Source organism: Narcine bancroftii, chromosome 7, assembly GCF_036971445.1.
Source record: "Narcine bancroftii isolate sNarBan1 chromosome 7, sNarBan1.hap1, whole genome shotgun sequence".
Taxonomy (NCBI): domain Eukaryota; kingdom Metazoa; phylum Chordata; class Chondrichthyes; order Torpediniformes; family Narcinidae; genus Narcine; species Narcine bancroftii.
In genome coordinates, this window is record NC_091475.1 from 98712033 (window position 1) to 98725942 (window position 13910).

Sequence of the window (13910 nt, forward strand, 5' to 3'; positions counted from 1 at the left end):
AGCCACATGTTAAGATACCTTATCCTCCTATTTCTAACTTCTCCAACACATGGCACAAGAAGCAATCCTGAGATCACTACTTTGGAGGTTGTTGTCTTTAAACTAGTGCCTCATTGCACCCTTCCAACCTATGACACTGGACTGTGACATCTGGCTGATCACCCTCCCTCCTAAGAATGTAATGAACTCAATCTGAGATATCCTGGACCCTGGCACAAGGGAGGCAACATATCATCTGGAATTCACTATCTCCTCCACAGATCCTCTCATCGTGTCTTCCAAACTATGCAATTCCCTATCACTACAGCTCACACTTTTTTCCCCTTCCCTTCTCAGCCACAGCACCGGACTCCAAGCCAGTGACCTGTCTGCATGATAGGTCATCCCCTCAACAGTATCCAAAATGGCATACTTGTTTTTCAGGGGGATGCCCACAGGGGGACCCTGCTCAGCCTGCCTGTTCCTTCTCTTAACTGTAACCCATCTACCCTCTTCCTGTCACCTAGGTGTAGTAGCTCCTATCTATTACATGTTTCTGCCTCCTAAATACTCTGGAGTTTATCCAGATCCTGCTCCAAAGCCTCAACACAGGACCATCAGTTGGATGCACTTTTCCCCTTTGTAGTCATCAGGGAAACTACAGACTTCCCTAACAATCCACATCATACAAGAGGAGCATTCCCCTGCCCACACACTCTTTCTCTATCACCACTACAGTACTACTCTGCCTACTGTTGCTGGTAATGTTTCCTGGGAGAGACGAAAAACCAAAAAGGAAAAAACCTGTGGTCAATTTCAGGGGGGAAAAAAAACTTTGGAAAATTTCTCCCCGGCTCCCTAGTAGCAATCAAACAAAGCTCCTTTGCCTTTCAAGGTACTCTTCTGAAAACAACAATGATATGTTTTTTACTTCAAAAGAAGCAAGTCTGCATTGTATATTATACATGGGCCTCTGCACCAGATACGATGACGGTTCCTCATCTTTCCTTTGCCAGCACGCATATGCTGGGAAGCATAAACCTTTTTAATATCATTCGAGGCCTTCAGTTTTTTAAGCATCAGAACTGCCTCCTTGGTCTTTTTGTTGCTCTCAATCTTCAATCACAAGTGGGAGCTCCGGAATTTCCTCAATACAATTACCTTTTCATATCACCAAGGAAAGAAGGGAGGGCAGATGCAGCAAGAGATGAGCAGATGGCGTATCGCTTCTGGGTTATGTTCACCCTGCGGTGCCAACGTCGCCAAGTTGTATGATCCTTCAGGAACATCCCAGCAATAACTCTTCTCAATGTCAACAAATTAAATGTTCTTCGACTTGCTCCTGGTGGACACGTAGGCTGATTCTTAATCTGGACAGCGAAAGCCTTCCGTAAACTGGATGAGTTGTATGGAACCTGGCATAAACCTTCAAAATTGAAAGTTGGATTTAACCTTCCCATTCATAAAATGGCCAACACAGATCTGAGCCGCATCTTAAAGAGCCAGGAAATCCAGAAAGCTCTTCGTCCTCCAAACAAAAAGATTCATCGCAGAGTACTGAAGAAGAACCTGCTGAAAAACCTGAGGATTATGCTGAAACTGAATCCATATGCCAAGACTGTGTGCCAACATCCAATTCTTCATCAGCAAAAGAATCTCAAACTCAAGCAAGAGAAGAAGCAAAAGGTGGCTGCATAAATCAAACCTGTTTTACAGGCATGTGTTTGCACTTTGCAGTATAGTTTCCATCAAAATAAGCATCAATTTAAAGTTTTAAAAAAAAGCAAGTCTGCACACCATTACTTGTGAGCAGTCTAGGTGATTGCAATGTAATCTATCTCTTTAGGTTAACTGTTTCAAATAATATAAAAAACTGTAGCTTGATGGAAAAATGTTGTAAATGTGACTAATGTTTGTGTTGTGTAGAATGCAAGCTTCCGCTTCATTAGACCCAGAGAGAAACGACAGACACCAGTTTTTCCCAAGTCCAAAGAATAAACTCTTTTATTTACAATTCGAGAACTTTTTGTTACTTACAAGGCCCTTGGTCCCGATGGAACTCTCGTGAGCCCTCTCACACGCATGTGACTGGATTAGTTGATTGATTGAAGTCCAGAGAATCCACTCCTGGCACTGATGGGGTCACTCTGTTTAGGGCATCTTAGGTCCTCCCTCTTTGACCTGGTTACTCTGGACTGGAGTCTGGGATCCACTTGGAAGGGCTTCACTGGTCTTTGAACTCCTTGAGAGTTCTTGCGGATTCCAGTGATATAGAGGGTATAGGCTCATTTCCATGAGATGGGTGTGATTGGTGGTTCAATGGTTTCTGAATTTCAAATGTGTCCAACAGGGCATCCAGGTTGAGTTGTGCAAATGTTGTTTCAGCAAGGTTGCAATCTGTTTGTCGCAATTGGTTACCAATCTGTCTGGTCCAACTTCTACGTAGTAGAGAACATCTCTAATTTTTCTTTGGATTCTCACCAGCTGCCATACATGTTCTCTGTATGTTGACTGATCTCTGTATTTACACACCATCACATGTTGACCATCATGAAACATGCTTTCTTTGGATCCATGCTGCTGATTGTACTATTGTTCCATATCTCTCTGTCCAGATTATGGTCTTTGTGGAAATATTATATCCTACGATGCTCGTATTTTCTCACAAAAGAGGTTTTTAGCAGGCAAAGTGCCACCTGGAGTTCGTGGGTTTGGAGTGAGCCTATAATTTAACAAGAATGTCTGCAGGATCTCCTCCATTGGACGCTGCCCCTTAGCCTTGCTCAGAGCTCATTTGAATGTATCCACAAAACATTCTGCTTGACCATTGGACTGAGGATGATATGGAGGTGAGTGTATATTTGTGATGCCATATTGCTTGCAAAAAGAAATCTAACCCGGCTGCAGTAAATTGGGTCCCATTGTTTGAAACTAATGTTACAAGGGAACCAAAGCGATTGAATATGGACTTGAGTTCCAGGATTGTAGCCGATGCAGTTGGTCGAGCTTCTTTGATCTCAAGTCATTTGGAGTAAGCTTCCACTACGATTAGGTAGTAGTCCCCATTAATGGGTCTTGCATAGTTAATATGAAGTTCGTTCTATTGCCCATTTGGTTGAGGCCAGAAATGTAGCTTTGTCTGAACAGGAAATTTTGCAGCCAAGGCACATTGGATACGTGACTGTGTCAGTTGTTCAATCAAAGGCTGAAAAACATAGCTTCGTGCAAGTGCTTTTCCCTCAATTCATTCTAGGATGTCCACTGTGAAATTATTTGAGGATTGTAGGTTGCAGAGCTTTGGGAATCACAATCCTTTCTGCAAACAAAAGACAACCATTAGTGGCTGCCAATTATTCTCCTTTTGAAGAATGGCTGGATTTCCATCCATGGACAAGTTTTTGGCCACCCTGAATGATGGTAATGCATTATCTCTGTAGGAGGTCATCTTCGCTCGTTGCTGTTCTAACTCTTTCTGCTGTAACCAGCAGTCAGTTAATAACATTTTGAATACCTAGTTGACCTCTGCCTCTACAGAGAGTTCCGCAACAAGAATATCTTCTGGCTCGGTTTTCCGCTTGTTGATGAGTCAAAACAATCCATCAGTTTGGCTGATATTTGTGGTCACCAGGTATTCAATTTTGAAGTCATACCCAAGTAGCATGGTTGCCATCTTTGCAGATGTAAATTGGAATTCCTTTCTTTGAATGAAATACTACTAGGAGCAGCTTGTGACCTGTTAGAAGAATGTATTGCCATCCATAGAGCATTTTATGAAATTTCTTCACCATCAAAAGGATTGCAAGAGCTTCCTTTTCAATTTGTCCATAGTTACACTTTACTGCTCTAAGACAGTATGCTGCATGTGCTATGGCCTTTTGATTCCCATCTGGGAATATATGAGAAATTACTGCTCCCAACCCAGATTGTGATGCATCTGAAGCTATGACCATCTCCAATTTTGGACCATAGTGCATCAAAAGATGGTTCGAGTTTAGCATTGACTTAATTCAATTGAATGACTCTTGACATTTTGATGTCCATTTCTATTTGCTACCCATGGTAAGGAGCTTGTTGAGTGGATCACGGAGTTTATGCGTCTCTGGCAGAAATGAACTGCAGTGACTGATGAGACCCAGGAATGAACTTAGCGTAGTCACATCAGGCATGTGCTTAATAGCATCAGTTTTTTGTGGATCTGGATATGTTCCATGCTCATCAATGATGAAACCAAGATATTTCACTGACTTCATGAAAAATGTGCATTTTTCTAGATGCACTCAAAAACCATAGTCTTTGATGTGCGACACAACACAATCAAATAATTTTCAAGCATGTGCTCCCATGACCAGGATGTCATATAGGTACACTATCGGTTGAAAGATAGTTGGAGCAGTCTTCACTCCGAATGGTAGACAGATGTATCTGAACTGACCACGGTGAGTGTTGATGGTTAGCAATTCGTTGGAATCATCATCAACCTCCACCTGTAGACAAGCCTCTGGTAATTTGATCTTCACAAAGCCTTTGCCACCATTCAAAGAGGTGATCAGGCAATGGCAGTGGGTATTGATGGGTGTCCAATGCTGCATTAAAATCAGTTGAAAAATCAGCACACAGACGTATGGAGCCATTTTGATTTTTTTTTTAACCACCACGATAAGTGTAGCCCATGGTGAGTAGTTGACCTGTTCAATTCTTGCTCTATTTCATGCAGTGCTGTGTATGGGACAGGTCATTTTGTCTTGAAAGTCAGTTTCATGTTTGGCAAAAGAGTTTCACCTTTGTTTTAGTGCACTGTCCGAGGCCGTTGGAAAATACTGTTGCATGGCGTTGCTGGACCAGCAACTTTTGTGGAGTATTTGCTGCTTGCTTCTTGTGACAAATATTGTTGAGTGGTTGGTCCAGAAGGTTCAATCTTTCGATCCAGTCAAGCCCTATGAGATCGAGGTTAGGATGTTTTACCAGAATACATTCCATTTTCTTCTATGCCTTTTAAGCTGATGGAACAGTCAGCTGAACCTAATAACTCCAGGGTCCTCCCGGAAGTGTTCTGTGCTGTGTTTTCGGTTGGAGTCGCCTCTGGAATACCAATCAGTTACAACATTTTCTTTGGTATGAAGGTATCCTGTATCAATTTGAAACCACACTGGGATGTCGTTAATGTGCAACTATCATATATTTTCTGCATTTGGCATTAGCCACTTTGAAAGTCGCTGTGATAGGTTTCACTTTTGAGGGTAAAGTGAACTTATCAGGTATTTTCCATCTACCATCTCAACAGCATTTTGCTTTATGCCCCTGACACTTACATTTACTGCAGTGTTTACATCTGTTTGGGCATTCACAAGCTTAGTGCCACTCATTGCAGTTCCTACAGGAACTGTTTGGCTGGACAGACCACACTTTTATTTTGTCTAGCTGGGTCTGCTGACTTCACTGTCTGGACACAACCGCTTGAAGATAGTGTGCCATTTTGCTGTGGTGTTTTAAATTAATTAAGCTTTGGCATTTAGCTGTTAATTTTTGGAGAGTCATATCTGATTCCTGCTCAATCTTCACAAGCAAACATGTTCTGATGTTGGCATCTTGGTATGACTGCATTCCTGCTATAAAGACTAGGCACTTAAATTAGTCTTCAGTCAACGTAGGGAGTTTAAAACTCCGGCACCGTCAATTCATCATACCCGTGTATGTCACAAAATCTTCAGTTACTTTCTTGGTCACTTTGAGGCACTAATATCGAATGTTTGCTCATCTAATAATTCTGCCAACACGTTAAGTGTTTCCCTGAAGCTGAGCTCACAGGGAAGTTTTGGCAGAATGATGATTATGTAGGCTCGTGTTCTTGAGTGCCTAATTTTCACAACAATAGCCTAATTTTCCACGCATTATTGAACTTGGCAAAGTGGACTGCAAATAAGTCTTCATGCATTTTGAACCAAGTTTCAAATGTGCTTGACTTTGGGTCAAATGAGAACTTGGTGATAGAGCTCATTAGAGCATCTGCTGAATTTGAATTAACTTCAGACTCACCTTCTACAATGGCTAGGGTCCCAATGGACATTTTCTCTGGAACTGGTCAATTAGCCTCACTTGTATTTCAGTATTTTTCTGCTGCTGTTTGAGGACAGCCTGCAGCTGTTCCATTGTGATTGACACTGTCACCTCGTCACCAAAATGTTATAAATATGCCAAATGTTTGTGCTGTACACGCTTTGCGTGGAATACAAACTTCCACCTCATTAGACCAAGAGAGAAATGATAGAAACCAGTGTTTTCCCAAATCCAAAGGACAAACTCTTTTATTTATAATTCGAGTAGTATTTATAATGCCCTTGGTCCCGAGGAAACTCTCGCGAGCCATCTCTCACACATGTGACTGGATTAGTTGATTGATGGCTCAAGTCTTGAGAACTGGTAACACCCACTCCTGCTGACGGTGGGATCACTCACTTTAGGGCATTCTAGCAAAAGGTTGTTTACATTTTATTCTTCAAGTTAGTAATTAACATTATTTTTAAATGAGTGAAAAAACATACATGGTGAAAGCCAGGTAAATTAGGTTGTGTGAGGCAAGATGTACAGTATTGTCATGCTGAGGTGTTTATTATCTCTGTAGGGTCCAAAATCTAATATCTGCTGCACTCGCATTGCCTAGGATCAATGTCTGTTCATTAAACTATAACCATATAACAATTGCAGCTTGGAAACAGGCCAATTTGGGCTTTCTAGTCCACAATGATCCAAGTACCTTCCTCTAATCCCATTTACCAGTACTCTGTCCATATCCCTCCATCCACCTCCCATACATATACTTATCTAACTCTTTCTTAAATGACAAAATTGACCCTGCCTCCACAACCTTTCCTGGAAGCCCATTCCACACAGTAACCACTCTCTGAGTAGAGAGGTTCCCCCTCATGTTACTCCTAAACCTTTGCCCATCAACTCTCAACCCATGACATCTTGTATCCATCTCTCCTACTCTCAATGGGAAAAGCTTTTCCACATCAACTCTATCTATCCCTCTCATTATCTTAAACACCTCTATCAAATCCCCTCTCAGCCTTCTACGTTCCAAGGAATAAAGAGCTAATTTGCTCAATCTCTCCTTGTATTCCAGATGCTGAAACCCAGGCAACATTTTGTAAATCTTCTCTGTACTCTCTCTATCTTGTTAATATCCTTCCTATAAATCGGTGACCAGAACGGCACACAGTACTCTAAATTTGGCCTCACCAATGCCTTGTACAGTTTCATCATTACTTCCCAACTACTATATTCTAGGCACTGATTTATATAGGCAAGCATACTCAAGGCCTTCTTCACCACCCTATCCACATGCGCTCCTACCTTCAGGGAACAATGCACCGTTATTCCTAGATCTTTCTGCTCCACTGCATTCTTCAATGCCCTCCCATTTACCACATATATCTTGCTTTGATTATTCTTTCCAAAATGAAGCACCTCACACTTATCAGCATTAAACTCCATCTGCCATCTTTCTGCCCACTCCTCTAAGCAATTTAAATCCCTCTGCAATTTTTGAAAACCATTTTCATCATCCACAATTCCCCCTATTTTAGAAGCATCTGCATATTTACAAATCCAATTTACCGCCCCATCCTCCAGATCATTAATATATATGACAAACAGCAATGGTCCCAATACTGAACCCTGAGGTACACCACTTGTCACCGGCCTCCATCCTGACAAACAATATCTACTACTACTCTCTGGCACCTTCCTTCCAGCCACTGTTGAATCCATTTGACGATCTCCAAATTAATACCCAAGGACTTAGCCTTCCTAACTAACCTCCCATGCGGAACCTTATTGAACGCCGTAATGAAGTCCATATAGACAACATCCACTGCTCTACCCTCATCAACATTCTTAGTCATCTCTTCAAAAAATTCAACGATTGGTCAAACACAACCTTCCACGCACAAATCCATGTTGAGTGTCCCTGATCAGACCCTGTCCCTCCATATTCTTATATATTTACTATCTCTAAGAACACTTTCCATCAATTTACCTACCACAGACGTCAAACTTACAGGCTGATCATTGCTAGGCTTGCTCCTCAAACTCTTTTTAAACAAAGTAAGGACATGCGCAACATGCCAATCCTCTGGCACTATACCCGTCTCTAATGACATTTGAAAAATCACTGCCAGAGCCTCCGCTATTTCGTCACTAACTTCTCTCAAGGTCCTGGGGAAAATCCTGTCAGGACCTGGAGACTTATCCACCTTTATATGTTTCAAAAGCTCCATTAAAACCTCTTAATCACTATAGTCTCCATATTTACCCCCTTTGCTTCCTTTACCTGCACAGTTCAATATCCTTCTCAGTAAATACTGCGGAATAGAAATTGTTCAAGACCTCCCCCATCTCTTTTGACTCCACACACATTTGTCCTTTCTGCTTCTCTATTGGACCAATTTTGTCTCTCACTTTCCTTTTGCTATTTACACATTTGTAGAAACCCTTTGGATTTATTTTCACCTTGCTTGCTATAACCACCTCATACCTTCTTTTAGCTTTTCTAATTTCTTTCTTAAGATTCTTTTTACTTTCAATATAGTACCCAAACATCTTTTTTCCATGTTTCTTATTTATTGTAGTACTCCCTCTTTTTTCAAACCAAGTTTCCAATATCCCTTTGGCTCTCTCAAACTTTTGACCTGACCTTTCAACCTAACAGGTTTATAAAGATTTTGTACTCTTAAAACCTCTCCTTTTAAAGACCCTCCATTTCTCTATTACATCCTTCCCAGAAAACAAATTGTCCCAATCCAGCCCTTGTAAATTCTTTCGCATCTCCTCAAACCTAGCTTTTCTCCCCTCAAAAACCTCAACTCTGGGGCCCAGACCTATCCTTTTCCATAATTACCTTGAAGCTAATGGTACTAAGATCACTGGACCTGAAGTGCTCCCCCACACATACCTCTGTCACCTGACCCATCTCATTCCCCAACAGTAAATCCAACATAGCTCCCTCTCTAGTTGGTTCCTCCACATATTGATGTAAAAAGCTATCCTGAACACATTTTACAAACTCCAACCCATCCAGCCCTTTCATGGAATGGGTTTCCCAATCAATATTTGGAAATTTAAAATCCCCCACAATCACCACACTGTGTTTATAACAAATATCTGCTATCTCCCTACTAATTTGTTCCTCTAATTTGCATTCCCCATTTGGTGGTCTATAATACACCCCTATAATTGTAACTTCCCTTTCCCATTCCTCAATTCCAACAAAATAGCCTCCCTGAATGAGCCTTCTATTGCACCTAAGCAGCATTGTAATATTTTCTCTAACAAATAGTACAACCCCACCCCTTCGCCTCCCCACCCACCCCCCCCCCCGGTTCTATCACTCCTAAAGCAACTAAATCCAGGAATATTTAGCTGCCAGTCACATCCCTCCTGTAACCATGTTTCACTAATCATTACCACATCATACTTTCAAGTGTCAATCCATACCTTCAGCTCATCCACCTTCCTTACAATGCTCCTAGCATTAAAATATATGCATTTTAGAGATTTCCCACTTTTTACTTCCTGTATGCCCCAATCTTTACCAAAAGCTCTCATGATCTTTTGCAATCGACCTCTGTCCATCTTCGTATAGAGCATCCCCCTTTTCTACACCTGCCTTTCCCCCCTCAAACAATTTCTACAAGCTTTCTCTGATGGCACTCTAACCTTCTCCTTGCTGTTGTCCTTCATTTGGTTTCCTTCCCCCAGCCATTCTAGTTTAAAGTCTCCCGACTAACCCTAGCAAATGTCCCCGCCAGAATCCTGGTCCCCCTGGGGTTCAAATGCAACCCATCCTTTTTGTACAGTTCACACCTACCCCAAAAAATGGTCCCAGTGATCCACAAACTTGAATCCCTGCCCTTTGCTCCACCCCTTCAGCCACGCGTTCATCCTCCATCTCATTCTATTCCTGCTCTCACTGTCACGTAGCACAGGCAGTAATCCCAAGATTACTCCCTTTGCAGTCCTCCTTTTTAACTCTCTACCTAACTCCCTGTACTCACTTTTCAGGACCTCTTCTCTATTCCTCCCTATGTTGTGGTACCTACATGTACCATGACTTCTGTCTCATCTCCCTCCCCATTTAGGATGTCCTGGACTCAAGCAGCAACATCCCGGACCCTGGCACCAGGAAGGCAAACCACCATCCAGTTCTCCTTGCTCTGTCTGGAGAATCCCGTCTGTACTCCTGACTATCGAATCCCCTATGACTATTGCCCTCTTCTTCCTTTCCCTACCCTTCTGAGCCTCAGAGACCAACCCAGTGCCAGAGGCACAGCCACTGATGCTTTCCCCAGCTGGGCTGTTTCCCCCAACAGTACCCAAAGAGGAGTACCTGTTGTTGAGAGCCACAGCCATAGTGGTCCTCTCTATCACCTTACTATTCCTCTTCCCTCTCCTAACCGTGACCCATCTGTCCTCCTCCCATGGCCCTGGCGTGACCACCTGGCTGCAACTCCTATCTATGACGACCTCACTCTCCCTGATCAGAGTGAGGTCATTGAGCTGCAGCTCTAGTTCCCTAACATGGTTCCTGAGGAGCTGCAGCTCAGCACACCTGGTGCAGATATGGACATCAGGGATGCTACAAGACTACATGACTTCCCACATTTGACAGAGAACAGCCAACTGCTCTCACACTAATCCCTTCTCTCTTCTCCTTCCTCAAATAAGTAGAAATTACAAAAGAATATGAAAGCAATTAAACAGTTTTACCTTAACTTGACAAGCTCAACCTCCGCCTCTGCTCGCCGAAGCCTCTTGAGCCAAAACCTGAATTCCCCACTTCTTCCCTATCCACTCACTCACTGGCCGCTCTTTTACCTTGCTCTCTTTTTATTTGCCTTTACCAGTTAACCCTGTCAGTCACTCCTCGCCCCGCCTCCCCTGAAACAGCACAGATTCAAAATGTTTATTGGATTCACATTCCAGGTCAGGACATCTGTCGCAGTATATCTTTCAGATATCACCACATCTAAAGAGAATTTAAAACTTTTATTTTGTATGAAAGACTTCTGAAGAAAATGATGGATGAAATCTTGAATTAATTTCAAGGCAAGATTACCATGACTCTACCATGTATGAATGTGAAATGCGCGTTATTAAAAATGCATGCTTCCAGCTCCCACACCTCCACACAACCTAACTTTCACCAAACTCATACACATCCTTATCCTCTACCTCATCACCAAGCCCTTTCCTCCACAAACCAGTTCACAAGCCTATAAATAAATGGTGGAAACTTGCCACTGACTTGTTCTTCTCATTTCAGTTATTGCAGACCAATAATAATCCACCAAGACAGGATGTAGACCCTCTTCAAGCTGGAGGGATGGTCTGTCTCCTGCAAGTGCAATGTGGCCCAAGTCCAGGTTGGGAAGTGGGATGGGGTGGGGGGGGGGGGGGTGGGGGCTGGGGTGGGGGGGGGGGGATGTGCAGAATCTTCCTGGCATTCATTCCAGAAATAGTTCTTCATTGTAAATCCATCACTGATTAATTCTGAAACAAGAATAGTCTATTCAGTCCTCAAGTTTGTTCTGCTATCAGAAATATTGTGGCTGACCTTGCACCTCGGCCCTACGTTCCTGCACTATCTTTACATTTATTCCTCCTGATACTGAGAAGACTTTTTTTGTCCTTCTGCTCATAGACATTTCCGGATTTCATACCAATCTTGATCATGAGCAGAAGGGCTGAGCAGGCTAGGACACTTAGCTTTGGAGCAATGAAGATGGGAGGCAACACAATAAACGTGTATAAAACAATGAGAGACATCTAAAATTGTGAGAGGCATAAATAGGCTGGCACCTTTTTACCCAGGGTGTCAATGGCCAATATCAGAGGTCATCTGTTTAAGGTGAGAGGAGGAAAGTTGAGGGGAGATGGCAGAGGTAGATTTTTAACACAGAAAATGGCAGATTCCTGAAATGCATTGGTGAGAGTGGTGATGGGGGCTGGTAAAATTAGGGCATTCGATAGGGTACCTGTAGGTATATGGTTGTAAGAAAAGGGAGGGTTATGGGCTATAAGGGAGGGAAGAATTGATGTAGAATAGGTTTATATAGGTTAACACAACATTGTGGGCTGAAGGGCCTATATTATGCTGCACCATTGTATGTAAATCCTCTGAAACTGAGTTAAGAGCTGACTCTTTGCAAGAGATTGCAGGGCCCAGAAGGGATGAGTTACCCACCAAGTGATAACATCAATTATCAGGTCTCATGGGAGGACATAGTATTGAGGAATGAAGCACTGGAGCACATCTCACAATGATTGTTTCAAATACAATTTTCAAAAGGGATACTTATTCTGCTGCCCTCTATAGTGCAGCATCAAGTCTCATTGGCCTTTCACCTTCAGCAATATTGTAAAAGAATAGTCCAAAGAAGGAAATACTTAACAACAGGGAGATCTGTTTGGAAATATGAACAGATTGAATTTGCATTACTACTATGATCTTGCAGAAACTGATCATTATCAGAATAGTCAGGGCATCAAAGATTATCGGATCAAGGCAGGGGAGTGGGGCTGAGTAGAAGAATGAATCGGCTCATGATGGAATAGTGGAATAGACTTGATGAGCCAAACAGCCTGCTTCTGCTCCTATATCTTATGGTTATATAGTCTTAACACTTATTCCTAGCAACACTTCAGTCTAAAATGAACAGCTTTTTCAAACTCGTGTATGGGGCATATCATTTGAGATCACTGTCTTTTGAAGGCAGGTCTCATCATGACCAGATTTGGTGATATTTTGTGAAGGCGACAATATTTATTTCCATACAGAAATTGCATTATTTTCTGATGTCAAATGTAGGCTTCAATTTTCAAGACTAATTGTATAAATCTAAAGCAATGACATTTCTCATTACTTTTGGATTGCTTTTAAATCCATGTCAGTAGGTGAGAAAAGATTCAGAGATGATTTCAAAAGATAAAAGTAACTGGTTGTAAACCAGGTTCTCCATTAAGTCTTTTACACAATGAAAATACATTCTACAGACAATGTTCTTTACTAGCCTGAGTTCCTTAGTCCATTCACCTAACCCACCTAATCATTTTTTTTAATTTTTTTCATTCATTTATTCATTCACAAGCAACAACACTCCCCTGAGTACAAGTCATTTGTATTATGTAATGCGTCTTTAAGAGTGGATAAGCAAAATCACAGCTGCAGGTCAAATGTCTGCAGCTACAAGAACTTGTATTGAATCAATAAAGTGAACTCATGAACCCCACGACAATGTTCCACAGGAAAATCTAACAGCCTTGTTCTGTGATCCATGCATTTGAAAAATCACCATTTCTATGGACTATTACAAACAACATTAAGGTGGCCCACAATGGTGTTTTACAAAATGTAACATTTCAATTTCTGAATTCTATTTGCATATTAAATCTTTGCTGTGGTCCCTGACATAGCCTTAATTGTCTGCAATGTTCAACCTGAAACTCTCAATCAAAGAATATTGCTGAAGATGAGACTGCAGGAGTAGTCATTATATTTAATGAAGAGAATATTTATTCCAAAAAGTTAGATGTTAGAAAGCTGGTTATTTTGTAGGTTTTGAAGTGATTTCCAGGAAGTTTCAAAAATGATTTAAAGCTGTGGTTCTCAATCTTTTTCTTTCAATGCACACACCACTTTAAATATTCCCTATGCCCTAGGTGCTCTGTGATTAGTAAGGTGGTATGTGGGTGAAAAAAAATGTTTGAAAACCTCTGTTTTAATTGTACTTAATTGACTCGTTAAGTGCAGTTTCATAACTCCAAAGGAAATGGGCCAATGGACAGTTTTTCTCAATCAAAATATTTTGGTAACAATTGGGTCCAGAGCAGAAATTCTCAACCTTCCCACCCACATACCACCTGAAGCAATC

The 13910-nt window shown here is 41.8% G+C and overlaps 1 protein-coding gene across 3 annotated transcripts in view; it reads left to right on the plus strand.

Annotated features, from left to right (window-relative positions):
* The window catches only part of LOC138739133 (NALCN channel auxiliary factor 1), a 735665-nt gene that overhangs the window by 486378 nt on the left and 235377 nt on the right, over window positions 1-13910 (plus strand). The gene's annotated exons all lie outside the window — the stretch shown is intronic.